General features: G+C 34.7%; 1 protein-coding gene across 6 annotated transcripts in view; it reads left to right on the top strand.

Moving 5' to 3' along the window:
* Ttc19 (tetratricopeptide repeat domain 19) overlaps positions 1–16,942 on the top strand; it is a 157,103-nt gene that overhangs the window by 125,162 nt on the left and 14,999 nt on the right. For 3 of the 6 annotated variants that reach the window (XR_016141794.1, XR_016141796.1, XR_016141795.1), the window contains one exon: positions 15,802–15,982. The gene's annotated coding sequence lies outside the window, so the exon portion shown is untranslated. Of the gene's footprint in view, positions 1–8,413; positions 8,433–8,515; positions 8,534–10,332; positions 10,351–15,801; positions 15,983–16,942 lie in introns of those variants that run through there. The other 3 variants (XR_016141798.1, XR_016141797.1, XR_016141799.1) reach the window with 3 other exon arrangements.

Here is a 16,942-nt window from a genome sequence, read left to right as displayed (position 1 = left end):
GGCCGTCAAGGACCTGTACAACGTGGCCTAAATACAACACAAAAGCTATCAAGCATAAATGTTATGAGAATAGCAATCAACTTAAAATGATCGAAAAAGTTTGTACACAATCTTTTAGGTTAGCTTACGTGCGCGCACGTAAGCTAAACTAACCTAACCTAACCTATGGTTTTGATATTTCCGAGGTGCTTTCCCAGTGGCACTGCTGACATCTATAACCGGTCCAACCTAAATTCAACGTAACGACGCTTGCGCCACTCTTAAGTGAACCTAGATTAACCCAACTTTATGCATGTCTGTAAAAAAAATGAAATAAAGCTATGTAGACATTGCATATTTTATTCAACATATTAAACCTTATATGCCCTCAGGGCATTACTTATAACCCTTGTCCTGAGGGTTGTGGGGGTGAAAATTGTTTGTGATATAAAAGAAAAAAATTTAAAGTTTCAGATTTGAACCAGAGAATTGTATTTTCCATAATTTTCTTACAAAAAACTAGAGTTTACGGCAAAAAACCCTTATTAGCTCAGATTTTACAGAAAGAGTTTTATTTTCCGATCCAAAAATAGACTTAAGTTTCAGATTTGAACCTGAGAATTGTATTTTCCATAATTTTCTTACAAAAAACCAGAGGCAACTCGCTCCCCACTATCATGCTATAACTACGCTGAGACATCCTTCTGCCAATCAACCCATCTCCCCCAAAACACTTTTCAGGCATTTCTCGTTAAAAATTTTATTTTCAAGTCATCCACCCTATTAGCTCAGATTTTACAGAAATAGTTTTATTTTTCGATCCAAAAATAGACTTAAGTTTCAGATTTGAACCAAAGAATTGTATTTTCTAAAATTTTCTCACAAAAAATAATAGATTTTACGGCAAAAAACCTTATTAGCTCAGATTTTATAGAAATAGTTTTATTTTTCGATCCAAAAATAGACTTAAGTTTCAGATTTGAACCAGAGAGTTGCATTTTCCATAGTTTTCTTACAAAAACTAGAGTTTACGGTCAAAAACCCTTATTAGCTCAGATTTTACAGAAATAGTTTATTTTTCGATCCAAAAATAGACTAAAGTTTCAGATTTGAACCAGAGAATTGTATTTTCCATAATTTTCTTACAAAAAGCTAGAGGCAACTCGCTCCCCACTATCATGCTATAGCTAAACTAAGACATCCTTCCGCCAATCAACCCATCTCCCCCAAAACACTTTTCAGGTATTTCTCGCTAAAAATATTATTTTCAAGTCATCCACCTTATTAGCTCAGATTTTACAGAAATAGTTTTATTTTTCGATTCAAAAATAAACTTAAGTTTCAGGTTTGTACCAGTGAATTGTATTTTCCATAATTTTCTTACAAAAAACTAGAGTTTACGGCAAAAACCCTTATTAGCTCAGATTTTACAGAAATAGTTTTATTTTTCGATCGAAAAATAGACTTAAGTTTCAGATTTGAACCAGATAATTTTATTTTCCATACTTTTTTTTACAAAAAACTAGAGTTTACGGCCCAAAACCCTTATTAGCTCACATTTTTACAGAAATAGTTTATTTTCCGATCCAAAAATAGACTCAAATTTCAGATTTGAACCAGAGAATTGTATTTTCCATAATTTTCTTACAAAAACTGGAGGTAACTCGCTCCCCACTATCATGCTATAACTACGCTAAGACATCCTTCTACCAATATACCCATCTCCCCCAAAACCTGCCTACAGAATGTAAAAGATTATATACAAACTTTTTCGATCATTTTAAGTTGATTGCTATTCTCATAACATTTATGCTTGATAGCTTTTGTGTTGTATTTAGGCCAAAATATTTGCTTTGCTGCACAAACCAGTTGTAAACGACATTTTTTCGCTGTATGATATCTTCTAATGCTTAAAAAAGGGTTCTTCAACTCAAGATATGAAAGTCACCTACTGGGATGTTTCCCCTTTTTCTTTAATTTATGTGGATTGACTTTTGTTTGTAACTTTAACAAATAGTCTAAAACCTAGTAAACTATACGTATTTAGACACAGAATTAAAACTAAACTACGTTACGAGCTTAATTAGTTTTCAGCATTCAGTTTTTGGAGATTTGGTAAGTAATACCAAGGGTTGATCTGATTAGCCGCTCACTGTATCAAAACCATTGTGAATTTTTTCACATGGTACAAAAAAAAAGAAGAAGAAAAAAACTATTTCAGACTAGTATGATGCGATGTTTTTTTTCTGTCAAGGTATAGAAAAGATTCATATGACCATGGCTACGAAGTGTTGATATATTTGTTGGTCTTTAAAAACACCGTTGGGTAGTCACTGGGGTGATGGCTGTTATAAAAATTCATCATTGTTCATCATCCACTTGGTGTGATCCCAATCTATATCACGGATTTTGTTGTTCTTCTTCCTGGGATATCTTACACACATATTCCGAGAAGGAATATTTATCGGCACCCATCTGCTAAAAAATTGAACTTCGTCCTCCGGGTTGTGTATTTTACTGGGAAATACCTCACAATTAAAATTTTCCAAGTTGAATATTGGTATTTCAGATTTGCATTTTTCGATTAAAAGTTTATTAATGGGTAAATTCCCTTTTGCGTACAGTGCTATTACACCAAAAAAACAGCATATCTCTCAAACTTCCTCTTTTACAATGGATAGATCCTTCCCTTTGTTATAGGATGTAGGTATCACTCTATCATAAAAACCTATTTTGTTTATGACGTATAATGTATTGTGCTACCTGTCTTCATTGTAGTCATATATATTGTAGTTGATATGCCAGTGGTAACAAGAGACTTCTCTACGATCTGTAGTCAGCAATTGAAACGCACATTCAAAAATCACCCCACATGATGACTTCTTCAAGCCAATGAATTCGCAATCGAAAACACCATACATCCTTGAAGTTAGCTTTTCAAACTATACAAAATTGTAATTTGGATCTGTATTTTATACTCAAAAGAGTGAATATATTAAGCTCTAACCCAGAGACCTCAATCTCGTATATCCATATGGAGTACGATTGCTATAGCCGTAAGCATATTTCCTATCATTTTAAGATACGTAAAAAAAGAAAAAAAAGTTGAATATAACTTCAATAGCAAAACTGGTTATAGATAAAGTATACAAAGCACAAAATTTAACGCACTACTTGACTGCATGGGCCCCTACAGGTCACTCCATAAAAAACAAATAATGATCAACCAATATAGTTTTCTTCAATCAATCAATCAATTTATGCAATTAATAAACACAACAAAATACACTTCAATATAAAATCCCCCATAAGGCTCTATGGCCAGGAAAAAACAGGAATTAAGTATTTTATTTATTAGAACTGTTTTGGAAGTTAATCAAAACTGGGAAATAAACAGAGGTCTAAAAAAAAGTAATTGCAATATATACAAGGGAATAAAGTAAGTCTCAGTTTATTAACCATTTCAGCTAATTCTTAAACCAGGTTCTGCTCTTGTAAAGACAAATTCTCAATTATGTTTAAATGTTTGAGAAAAAGATTCCCCTATAGTAGTAATGGTAGTTTATTTGTAACCAAAATCTTGTTGGATTTAATGCATTTTAGGAATTTAACCACGTTGTACAGGTCCTTGACGGTCTTAAGTTCTGTAAAATTTTATTGCGTAGCTTACACATTAACTTCTTCCTCGGGTTAATCATCAATTAGAATTTGAATTTCCCATTGAATAAGCCTTTTTTGAAGTTTTTACGACAACGCTTTCTTTGAAAACCTTATATGCCCCCTTGGCATTACTTATAACCCTTGCCCTGAGGGCTGAGGGGGGAGTGTCTTCCTCAGACACAATTTCCAGATATTTCAACTATGTTGAACAAAACGATTATCTCAAAAATTTTGATTGCATGTCTTTGGGGAAATGGCGGGCGTGAAAGGGGTGTTAGTTGCCTTCCAATCACTTTCGGCTATAACAAAAAATAATACATTGTGCCAACATCCTTCTTTACTTACGCAGCGCTATTGCACTGCCTACGATAGAAAATTCTTATTGTATTCATTTATCAGAAAAAACTAAAATGTTGCAATTGACACCTTACTTAAAACGTTATGGAGCACCAAGTTTTTAATTCATTTTTTCCTTTCATTTCAACTATATTTTTTGATGCGATGGTAAAGAGTTAAGACCACCTGACCTTGACCATTTCTTAAATTTTCGAATTACTCTTGTATAGTAAATTTTGCTGTTCAAACGGCGTTTAATAGAACACAAAAATTGCATTTATTGCAATTACTTACAACAGCAATTACTTATTTTTTCCCAATAATGAGACAACGTGAATTTAGCATTTAGTTACGTCGGGATAAATAGATAAATCAGCCTTATGGGTGATTAACCCATAAAACAGACACGGATCTTTTCGAGACCAAGTTTGTACCTGTGATTATTGCCCGGAGGGGTTTATTCTCTTTCAGAGTGGGGGGTTGGGGGTTAAAAAAAACTTGTAGACACACCCTGTAGCATCCTCCGATGGATACGGCCTTGCTCGAGGCAGAGTTTGATCATATGATATGGAGCAGGACATCCTTCTGCCAATCAACCCATCTCCCCCAAAACACTTCAGGCATTTCTCGTTAAAAATTTTATTTTCAAGTCATCCACCTTATTAGCTCAGATTTTACAGAAATACTTTTATTTTTCGAGACAAAAATAGACTTAAGTTTCAGATTTGAACCATAGAATTGTATTTCCCATAATTTTCTCACAAAAAAACTAGAGTTTACGGCAAAAAACCTTATTAGCTCAGATTTTACAGAAATAGTTTTATTTTTCGATCCAAAAATAGACTAAAGTTTCACATTTGAACCATAGAATTGTATTTTCCATAATTTTCTTACAAAAAACTAGAGGCAACTCACTTCCCACTATCATGCTATAACTACACTAAGACATCCTTCCGCCAATCAACCCATCTGCCCCAAAACCCTTTTCAGGTATTTCTCGTTAAAAATTTTATTTTCAAGTCATCCACCTTATTATTTCAGATTTTACAGAAATGGTTTTATGTTTCGATCCAAAAATAGATTTAAGTTTCAGATTTGAACCATAGAATTGTATTTTCCATAATTTTCTTACAAAAAACTAGAGTTTACGGCAAAAAACTCTTATTAGCTCAGATTTTACAGAAATAGTTATATTTTTCGATCCAAAAATAGACTTAAGTTTCAAATTTCAACCAGATAATTGTATTTTCCATAATTTTCTTACAAAAAACTAGAGTTTACGGCCAAAAACCCTTATTAGCTCAGATTTTTACAGAAACAGTTTATTTTTCGATCCAAAAATAGACTAAAGTTTCAGATTTGAACCAGAGAATTGTATTTTCCATAATTTTCTTACAAAAAACTAGAGTTTACGGCAAAAACCCTTATTAGCTCAGATTTTACTGAAATAGTTTTATTTTTCAATCCAGAAATAGACTTAAGTTTCAGATTTGAACCATAGAATTGTATTTTTCATAATTTTCTTACAAAAAACTAGAGGCAACTCGCTCTCCACTATCATGCAAAAAATTTTATTTTCAAGTAATCCACCTTATTAGCTCAGATTTTACAGAAATAGTTTTATTTTTCGATCCAAAAATAGACTTAAGTTTCAGATTTGAACTGGAGGATTGTATTTACCCTAATTTTCCTACAAAAAACTATAGTTTACGGCAAAAAACCCTTATTAGCTCAGATTTTACAGAAATAGTTTTATTTTTTGATCCAAAAATAGACTTAAGTTTCAGATTTGAACCAGAGAATTGTATTTTCCATAATTTTCTTACAAAAAACTAGAGTTTACGGCCAAAAACCCTTATTAGCTCAGATTTTTACAGAAATACTTTATTTTTCGATCCAGAAATAGACTAAAGCTTCAGATTTGAACCATAGAATTGTATTTTCCATAATTTTCTTACAAAAAACTAGAGGCAACTCACTCCCCACTATCATGCTATAACTACACTAAGACATCCTTCCGCCAATCAACCCATCTGCCCCAAAACCCTTTTCAGGTATTTCTCGTTAAAAATTTTATTTTCAAGTCATCCACCTTATTAGCTCAGATTTTACAGAAATGGTTTTATGTTTCGATTCAAAAATAGACTTAAGTTTCAGATTTGTACCAGAGAATTGTATTTTCCATAATTTTTTTACAAAAACTAGAGTTTACGGCAAAAAACCCTTATTAGTGCAGATTTTACAGAAAAAGTTATATTTTTCGATCCAAAAATAGACTTAAGTTTCAAATTTCAACCAGAGAATCGTATTTTCCATAATTTTCTTACAAAAAACTAGAGTTTACGGCCAAAAACCCTTATTAGCTCAGATTTTTAAGAAATAGTTTTATTTTTCGATCCAAAAATAGACTAAAGTTTCAGATTTGAACCAGAGAATTGTATTTTCCATAATTTTCTTACAAAAACTAGAGTTTACGGCAAAAAGCCCTTATTACCTCAGATTTTACAGAAATAGTTTTATTTTTCGATCCAAAAATAGACTTAATTTTCAGATTTGAACCATAGAATTTTATTCTCCATACTTTTCATACAAAAAACTAGAGGCAACTCGCTCCCTACTTTCATGCAAAAAATTTTATTTTCAAGTCATCCTCCTTATTACCTTAGATTTTACAGAAATAGTTTTATTTTTCGATCCAAAAATAGACTTAAGTTTCAGATTTGAACTGGAGGATTGTATTTACCCTAATTTTCCTACAAAAAACTATAGTTTACGGCAAAAACCCTTATTAGCTCAGATTTTACAGAAATAGTTTTATTTTTTGATCCAAAAATAGACTTAAATTTCAGATTTGAACCAGAGAACTGTATTTTTCATAATTTTCTTACAAAAAACTAGAGTTTACGGCCAAAAACCCTTATTAGCTCAGATTTTTACAGAAATACTTTATTTTTCGATCCAGAAATAGACTAAAGCTTCAGATTTGAACCAGAGAATTGTATTTTCCATAATTTTCTTACAAAAAACTAGAGTTTACAGCAAAAAACCCTTATTAGCGCAGATTTTAGAGAAATATTTTTTTTTTCGATCCAAAAATTAGATTGAAGTTTCCGATTTGAACCATAGAATTGTATTTTCCATATTTTTCTTACAAAAAACTGGAGGTAACTCGCTCCCCACTATCATGCTATAACTACGCTAAGACATCCTTCTACCAATATACCCATCTCCCCCAAAACCTGCCTACAGAATGTAAAAGATTATATACAAACTTTTTCGATCATTTTAAGTTGATTGCTATTCTCATAACATTTATGCTTGATAGCTTTTGTGTTGTATTTAGGCCAAAATATTTGCTTTGCTGCACAAACCAGTTGTAAACGACATTTTGTCGCTGTATGATATCTTCTAATGCTTAAAAAGGGTACTTCAACTCAAGATATGAAAGTCAGTCCCTACTGGGATGTTTCCCCTTTTTCTTTAATTTATGTGGATTGACTTTTGTTTGTAACTTTAACGAATAGTCTAAAACCTAGTAAAGTATACGTATTTGGATTCAGAATTAAAACTAAACTACGTTTCGAGGCTAATTAGTTTTCAGCATTCAGGTTTTGGAGATTTGGTAAGTAATACTGAGGGTTGATCTGATTAGCCGCTCATTGTATCAAAACCATTGTGAATTTTTCACATGGTACAAAAAAAAGAAGAAAAAAAAATATTTCAGACTAGTACGATGCGATGTTTTGTTTTCTGTCAAGGCACAGAAAAGATTCATATGACCATGGTTAGGAAGTGTTTATAGATTTGTTGGTCTTTAAAAAGACCGTTGGGTAGTCATGGGGGTGATGGCTGTTATAAAAATTCATCATTGTTCATCATCCACTTAGTGTGATCCCAATCTATATCACGGATTTTGTTGTTCTTCTTCTTCCTGGGATATCTTACACTCACATTCCGAGAAGGAATATTAATCGGCACCCATCTGATAAGAAATTGAACTTGGTTCTGTGGGCTGTGCCTTTTACTCGGAAAATCCTCAATTAAAATCTTCAAGTTTGAATATTTGCATATCAGGTGCCTATTTTTAGATTAAAAGTTAATTAATGGATAGAGTCCTTTTCGCGTAAAGTATTGTTACACAAAAAAAAAAAACATATACTTCTAACGTCCACTTTTACAATGGATATATCCGTTCCTTTGTTATAGGATGGAGATATCTCTATAACAAAAACATATTTTTCTATGAGGCATGATATATTGTGTTACCTGTCTCCATTGGAGTCATATATATTGTAGTTGATATGCAAGTTGCAACCCGTGACTTCTCTACGATCTGTAGTCAGCAATAGAAACGCACATTCAAAAATCACCCCACATGATGACTTCTTCAGGTCAATGAATTTGCAATCGAAAACACCATACATCCTTGAAGTTAGCTTTTCAAACTATACAAAATTGTAAGTTGGATCTGTATTTTATACTCAAAGAGTGAATATATTAAGCTCTATCCCGGAGACCTCAATCTCGCATATCCATATGGAGTACGATTGCTATAGCCGTAAGCATATTTCCTATCATTTTAAGATACGTAAAAAAAAGTTGAATATAACTTCAATAGCAAAACTGGTTATAGATAAAGTATACAAAGCACAAAATTTAACGCACTACTTGACTGCATGGGCCCTACAGGTCACTCCATAAAAAACAAATAATGATCAACAAATATAGTTTTCTTCACTATGAATTAAGTATTTTATTTATTAGAACTGTTTTGAAAGTTAATCAAAACTGGGAAATGAACCGAGGTCTAAAAAAAAGTAATTGCAATATATACAAGGGAATAAAGTAAGTCTCAGTTTATTAACTATTTCAGCCAATTCTTAAACCAGGTTCTGCTCTTGTAAAGACAAATTCTCAATTATGTTTAAATGTTTGAGAAAAAGATTCCCCTATAGTAGTAATGGTAGTTTATTTGTAACCAAAATCTTGTTGGATTTAATGCATTTTAGGAATTTAACCACGTTGTACAGGTCCTTGACGGCCTTAAGTTCTTTAAATTTTCTCGCGTAGCTTACACATTAACTTCTTCCTCGGGTTAATCATTAATTAGAATTTGAATTTCCAATTCAATGAGCCCTTTTTGAAGTTGCTACGACAACGCTTTCTTTGAAAACCTTATATGCCCCCTTGGCATTACTTATAACCCTTGCCCTGAGGGCTGAGGGGGAAGTGTCTTCCTCAGACACAATTTCCAGATATTTCAACTACGTTGAACAAAACGATTATCTAAAAATTTTGATTGCATGTCTTTGGGGAAATGGTGAGCGTGAAAAGGGTGTTAGTTGCCTTCCAATCACTTTCGGCTATGTAAAAGGGCTCAAGTCCTTCCACTTTCGAATCGAGGGAACCCTTTTTGAAGTTTCTATGACAGCTCCTTCGATACGAAGTGCCCCGGTTTATAACTAAGAAACAAAGAACAAAAAAAAATACATTGTGCCAACATCCTTCTTTACTTACGTAGCGCTATTGCAGTGCTTACGATTGAAAATTTTTATTGTATTCATTCATCAGGAAAAACAAAAATGTTGCGATTGACACCTTACTTAAAACGTTATGGAGCACCAAGTTTTTAATTCATTTTTTCCTTTCATTTCAACTATAGTTTTTGATGCGATGGTAAAGAGTTAAGACCACCTGACCTTGACCATTTCTTAAATTTTCGAATTACTCGCGTATAATTAATTCTGCTGTTCAAACGGCGTTTAATAGAACACAAAAATTGCATTTATTGCAATTACTTACAACAGCAATTACTTATTATTTCCCAATAATGAGACAGCGTGAATTTAGCATTTAGTTACGTCGGGATAAATAGATAAATCAGCCTTATGGGTGATTAACCCATAAAACAGACAAGGATCTTTTCGAGACCAAGTTTGTACCTGTGATTATTGCCCGGAGGGGTTTATTCTCTTTCAGAGTGGGGGTTAAAAAAACTTTTGAAGACACACCCTGTAGCATCCTCCGATGAATACGGCCTTGCTCGAGGCAGAGTTCGATCATATGATATGGAGCAGATAATGGTCATACACAAAACCTCAGCAAAACAGTGGTAATTGCGACAACGGTCATGAACCGGTTCCTTGTTGAACCTGCAGTATTCAATCTCTGCAGATATTAAATATAAAAATCAATAGTTTTTAACCAGTTAAAAAGTTTTTTAAGCAGTTTTATAAGAAATATTCCTTATTCTAATCAAACGATCCTTGTGTTTCAGGAGTCGTTGTTTAAAAATCGGAATAAAATGTCTAACTATAGCGTAAAGAGCAGGATATTGAGGAGGAGGCAGTCCCCCTCATATATGGAATAATTTCGGTTCGTTTGAATTTTTTATATTGCTCCTTACTTTCAGTTGAAAAATTTGCTTTTCTAATATAATTTCTGATCATTTTTCAAATAATCCCAGGGAAACCTGCTTTCACCTCCATGGAAATTCCCACCCACGAACAATTTCTTGATGGAGACTCTTTAAAATGTTTTCCCGGAAAATTAACCGCGGACAAGTCCATCCGCACTGAATAACCCCCTCCCCACCCACACACACACACACAAACACACGTACATTTTTTGCAGACGATTCCGCCAGAAAATTTCTCCTCATTCTATCATTCGAAAAAAACGGTTTTTTATTGAATTTCTGGTTGTTTTTGTATTCACACTGGAAATCCCCCCTACGTGGAAAATTTTTCCTAAAAAACAACTGGAAAGTTTCTTCTGCGGAAAATTTCACCAGGGTGAATTACTCCTGGTTATAATTCCCCACTGGAATTATCAAAGCGGAAAATCTCCCTCCACGGAAAAATCCCAAAGAGAATTCTAACCCCACTAAAATTTTCCCCCATACAGTTCCTCCAAAAAATCTCACCAAAGAGAAAGTAAAACAAATAAAAAATTTCGTATAGGAATTCTGGGAAATAACCACTTCTTGATGGAGACCATTTAAAACGCTTTCCCGGGAAATTAACCGCGGACAATTCCATGGCTCCATCATTAATCTCCAATAATGTAAATGCACCACTCATTTTTCTCTACTATTATACTCTAATAATAAACTACTCTATATGAATTAAATTATCTTGATAGTCTGAATTGTAGAGAAAATCATTCCTTTTATTCATCTCCAATCACTAATCAATTTATCGTATATTGAGCAACCATTCCTATCTGTGACTGGCTCCTTAAAAATGAGTGTTGCCTCAAAAACCGGTCTGGTTGTTACCATGCCAGCTTTTTAAAATGTCCACATGTAATTCTAATGTCACAGGCATGGGTTTTTCTTGTACGGTTCTTGTGTAATTGCATGTGCCATTAGAATATATAGATACATTACTACTGGAAGGAGGTATTTTTCCGTGGAGGAGTAGTCAGATTTCCTGGCATTATTCAAAGACGATCAGAAATTAAATAAAAAAAATTTTTTTTAGCTGAAAGTAAGGAGCAACATTAAAACTCACAACGAACCAGAAATTGTTACGTATGTGAGGGAGGTCACTCCTCCATAACACCTCGCTATTTACTCTAAGTTTGAATTATGTTCCAATCCTTTAAGAACGACTCCTGGAACACTATGTTCGTTTAATTAGAAAAATAAGAATTTCTTTTTTTAAGTAATAGAAAACTTTAGTGTAAAGAACGAAGTGTTGTGGAGGAGTAACCCCCCTCATAAGGAATAATTTCTGTTCGTTTTAAGTTTTAATGTTGCTCCTTACTTTCAGTCGAAAAAACTTGTTTATTTTATTTAATTTCATTAGGATTGAGCGTCAGAGAAAGAGGTTCTACTTAGATGAAGAACTTGAGTGTGTAGCTATAATACATAGGCTAAGCACCATGACCAATAATGAGCTTTTTTGTTCCACTGAATGGTGCTTTCACTGTCAAATTCGAAATGTTATTCACTCTTTCAATAAGCACATACATATAGTCTTGACTATGAATCTATTAGCAAGCATAAATAAATGCGAAATAAATATTGCAACTTTGAACAGTGTGACAGTGTAAAAGTACAAAAAAGAAAGAGTTCCCACCTAAAAACAATAGCAAATTTCAAGAGTTCTACAGTTCTACTTTCCTTCTACACGACAGACTGTAGACGACAGACTGTGTTTCCTTCTTCCTTTAATTTGGGGTTCTTTCGGAAAATGAAAAAAAATCAAGAAGAAAAGAAACAAAAAATAATTACCGTCTTTCTAGCTATTTAAAAGAACACCGGCATACTTCAACTACATAATTCACAGACATATTTACGTCGGAACTTAGTACTACAGTTGTACCATTATACTTGTTTCGATGCTGGTAGCACTTTATTAATATTGAAATTGACAAATGAAAAATAAAGGAAAGATGTGGTGCACTAAATATTAATGTCCCGAATACAATACCACTCACTCTTATTTGCCTTTGGCGTTCAAAGCTCAGAACGGTACTTTCCACTGGTGTCATCATAGTATTGTAACCAACGTTTGAAGGTTCTCAGATTAGGCCACTTTTTCCTGTCTAAACGAATGCACAAAATTATTTCATACAAGTAAGGTTACCTATAGGCGTTTTAAGGGAGGAAACCTTCCCCCTGTCATCTGACTTGTCCTATCTTCTATCCCTACCGCTTCCCGAACGAAGCATTGCCTACTCTCCTCTGGTAAGCGTTGATGCGTTCCGGAGCTCGAAAAATAGGGTTCCAATTTTATTTGATGATATCAGAAAGTGCCTTACGAGCCAGGAAGGTTGCCTCCTTGCCCCCCTTAGATCCTTCTCTGGTCACAACTCAATAGACTAGAGTGAGAAAGAACAAGCAATTCCACAACCAAATTGGGCCTAAAATATGCAGTACTTTTAAAGGTATTGTTTGACCAATAATTTAATTCTGACAAAATAAGTAATTAAACTATAAAATTTATTATTGTTTTTTCAAAAAGGTCTCGCCGTCTGAAGTTAAACTATTATCTATGCATATCATTTTCACATGTGTATCATTTTCCTGAAATGTTATTTCTGCCGATGACTACACATCTGTCATTTTGAAACTGCAGGTTTGTTTTCTGTCTTATTCTTTCGTGCTCATCGACTTGAAGCAAGCCTTCGGAATGATCTGGCAAGAGGGTCTTAGGCATATTTTGCCTCACTACGGAATCCCCTCTGATATTATTGACATTATAAAGAGCATGTACCAGCAGGTGAGAAACATGGCGTAGTCTAGCGAAGCACTTACTGAAGAGTTTTCTACCTCTACAAGCGTTCTCCAAGGACGTTTTCTTTCACCCACTCCGTTCTGCCTATTCCTAAATGCTGTGCTGGTACATGTCCCTGATGGCACAGGGATAATCTTAAAAGAATACCTCTTCGACCTGCACGCATACGCTGATGGCATCAATCGTTTGAATTTTAAAATAAGGGAGATCGAGGCGAGTGCAAATACTATCGACGACGCAGCTACATTCTTCGGAATGAAGATGAATGGTAGCAAGACCAAGGCGATGAAAGTAGCACGGCACTCAGAAATAGGTCCGTCTCACACGAAAGTTGCTATTCAGGGCAAGGAAATCAAGTGGGTCGGTCTGTTTGTTTACCTAGGGAGTTTGCTGATCTCCGCAAATGACTCTTCAAAGGACATCAAACGATGCCTGGCTCTCACCTCCGCATGTTTCATGTCACTATCACTATGCTGTATTTGGAAAAAAAAAATACTTGTCTATAAAACTGAAGAAATGACTTAACAGTACTTTTGTGATTTCGGTTGCAACGTATGAAGCGGAGACATGGACTCAAAGCTGATGATGAGCACCGACTGGTGGTTTTCGAAATTATTCACTGCGAAAGCTTGCTGGCTTCACTCACCTAAATCCGTATCAAACGAACGAATTCTGTCCTCTTTAAAGTACTCTCAAGCCATCATGCAAATCATCCAATTCCAACAGCTTCGAGGACTTGGACACGTCCGGAAACCAATGTCTCCAGTCCAACTGCCCAAAATAGCATTTGAAGGATCTCCCTGGCGTTGGCAGGAAAACTTTTCCGACTACCTCTTCCCAGTACTGCTGAAGACTGCGACAAATGGGAAGGCATACCAAAAATACTGGCTTGATACCATCAGCAAAGAAGCCTCAAGTCGGCCAACCCGGCCGGATGAAAGTTAATTAAGTTAAAAGTCTGTTTTAATTTCATTAGTTTATATTTGTGAGTGATTCTCGCAAGCCAATTACATTATTCCTTAAGTGTGTCAGAAACGGAAGCCAAATATGGATCCGTTGTGGATATGTTTAATTTTAAGCTAGTAAAAAGTACATAAGATCTGGCCGGTTCTTTCGTACGAAAATTCCAGCACTTGAAGAGAATAAAAAGAACGAAAAATTTTGAGTCACCACTTTTATCAGTAAGTTCTCTATGGCTCAGGGGTCAGCCATGGCTCAAGGAAACGTGGGCGCTTCAAACAGTTGACGAAAAGGTGCTAGATTTTTTCTAAGAGGAATTCTGGTATCTAGAGGAAGGACAGCTTTGGTTGACGCTTTTGGGGTAGCTTGCGATAATTTGCCGAAAATCACGCTGTTTAGCCATCCACCTGAGACCAAACGAAAAGCAGGTCGTCCCCACATGGGCTAGGAAGATCTCATATGAAAGGATTTAAAGGGAACTGGAATTTCAAAAGAAAAGATAAGCAATTGATTAATGAAGCTTTTAACAGACGAGACAGGACCTTTGACCTCAGACGAGACGAGACTGGACCTAATTTCAATGGACCTTTGAAGCAGCAGTTTATTTTATAGGTCATTTTGAATCACAGCGGTATTTGAGAATACTTTAATTTCTTTAAATTAATAAATAGGGTGTTCTCTGTTGCTCCCACTGATATCATGGCTCTCCCCAAAAATTTCCAGAGGGACAAGCCCGACAAGTTTTCCAAAGGAGAGAAAAAGTGAGGAAGTGTGAGTGGTCGTCCACTTACAAATTTCACACATCATGTGACACATGTCAAGCGTAGCGGGGACTGTGCCAAGGCCGGTGGAACTATGCCGGGCATGACGGAATTGTGTGGCATAGGATACTCCGATATGTACACCAAGTAGCAGAAAGTGGGCAACCCCTCGAATAAATGTTTATTTCTGGCCGAGAAATTGCCACATTTTCTTCCAAATATTATTAAGTTTTGCACTTTTTTGTAAATCCATCTAAGGGCGGGAAATATCTTGTTTGCTCCTCCTTGCACATGACAATTGTAAATTTTGTTGATTTCCTTGTTGGAAGCTTTTTTTTCTTTCTTAATCTGTACCTTTTTTCGAGATTCCTTTACAGAAACTGGAAAAATATTCATTTATATCAAAGCAAAAATAAAAAATGCTAAGCTTAGGAGGAACCTAAACAGGGAAGAAGAGTATTAAGTATCATTTCTTTTGGAATTTCTTACAATTTACCTGAATTGGTTTTGCAGACGAACTTGCCCTCCTCTAGACCATTTTTTGTGCCCACACTTAAATTATCATCATTTCCAACCAAAGGGGTTTGACCCCCCTCGAAATGTTTGTCTGACTCGTAAAGATGTAACAAAGACGAATACAAACAAATTTTTTATACGTTTTTAAAGTCCCCCCCCCCCCGAAAAAATCTTTTGTCCACCCCCCCCCCCCCCCCCCCCCCCCCCCATCCCAAAAAATCCTTGATACGGTCCGGCCTAATCTCCCTGCTAATAAATAAATAATTTTGATACAAGCGCTGATTGATCTAGCTGTTTGGAAACAACCCAGTACAATTGTTTTTAATTAAAACTTATTCTTTCAGCTTTTGAATTTGTCACCTTGCTTCCCAAGATCATGGCAATGGACCAATTTTACCAGTTTTAGATAATGAATACAGTCATACACAGAATTATGGAAACTTAAACCTGTAATCCTTGAATCATGTCGGAAAATGTGTCTAAACTAGGATCGGCTTATTTAAAGCTTTCTACAATTTTGAAAAGGTAACTTTCGAGGTTTTATTGTTACAACTTTTAATTGTGCAAATTCTTTATGTTAACCTTGTGTTTTTAAAGTATCAGTAGCCTTTTTGTTGTTACGATTTCATTCCTACTTTCTTTTGCGGTAGTTCGAAAGGTGTTGAGGCACAGAATATGAATTTATAAAGGTTTTTTTCTTGAAGCTTCATTCCCCATGTTTGTAGAAACTGATAGGACTAATGGGTCCGGTTTGCTCAGATTAAGGGGTGGGATCAAAGGGTTTTGGTAACTTAAGAGAGTAGAAACTGTCACTAGTGTCGACAAACAAACTATTACCATCATCTAGTTTGGCAACACCTGGCATTTTTTCAGTGTAATAATAAGAATAATTAGTTTAATTAGTGTAATTGGTAAAATTAGGCTAGTAATGAGAATGATCTTAGACCCTGACAGAAAAATGATTATATAGCTTGAAGAAATGCCAAGTTTCGCCAAACACTAGATGGTATTGATAGTATTTTTTTCGTCGACACTAGTACCAGTTCTCATTCTGATAAGTTAGCCATATTCTTTGGGGTGGAATATCAATCTATTTTCAACTAAATTTGCTGACTTGCTAGTGCCTTCGCGCCTGGGGTTTTCACTTTCATTTATTTATTGTTTTCAAACGAAAATAATTTAATATACTCAGAGACTTAAAATATACCGTCAGAATACTATCGTCGACCATCTTTATTGTTGACTATCGGAGTTTCTTCTCCAAGAGTTTACGCAACAGGATTGTTTTGTTTTATTTTACACAGAATTTATAGCTCCCTACAGTTGGTAGTAGAATCACCGTTTCAAGCTGTTTTTTTGTTTCCCAACCAAAGCGAATAAAGCTTATCATAGGAGTTCGATCTTTAGTGATTTAGCATTTGAATATAGGGATTTAATACTACTAGCTTCAATTATTGTCAATAGGCTGGCGAACTATATTTTTAG

The sequence above is a fragment of the Artemia sp. Qi Xiang Cuo genome, chromosome 5 (genome assembly GCF_049724085.1).
Source record: "Artemia sp. Qi Xiang Cuo chromosome 5, ASM4972408v1, whole genome shotgun sequence".
Classification (NCBI taxonomy): domain Eukaryota; kingdom Metazoa; phylum Arthropoda; class Branchiopoda; order Anostraca; family Artemiidae; genus Artemia; species Artemia sp. Qi Xiang Cuo.
Note: the sequence above shows the minus strand (reverse complement) of the source record. Positions and strands in the feature narration are given on the sequence as shown.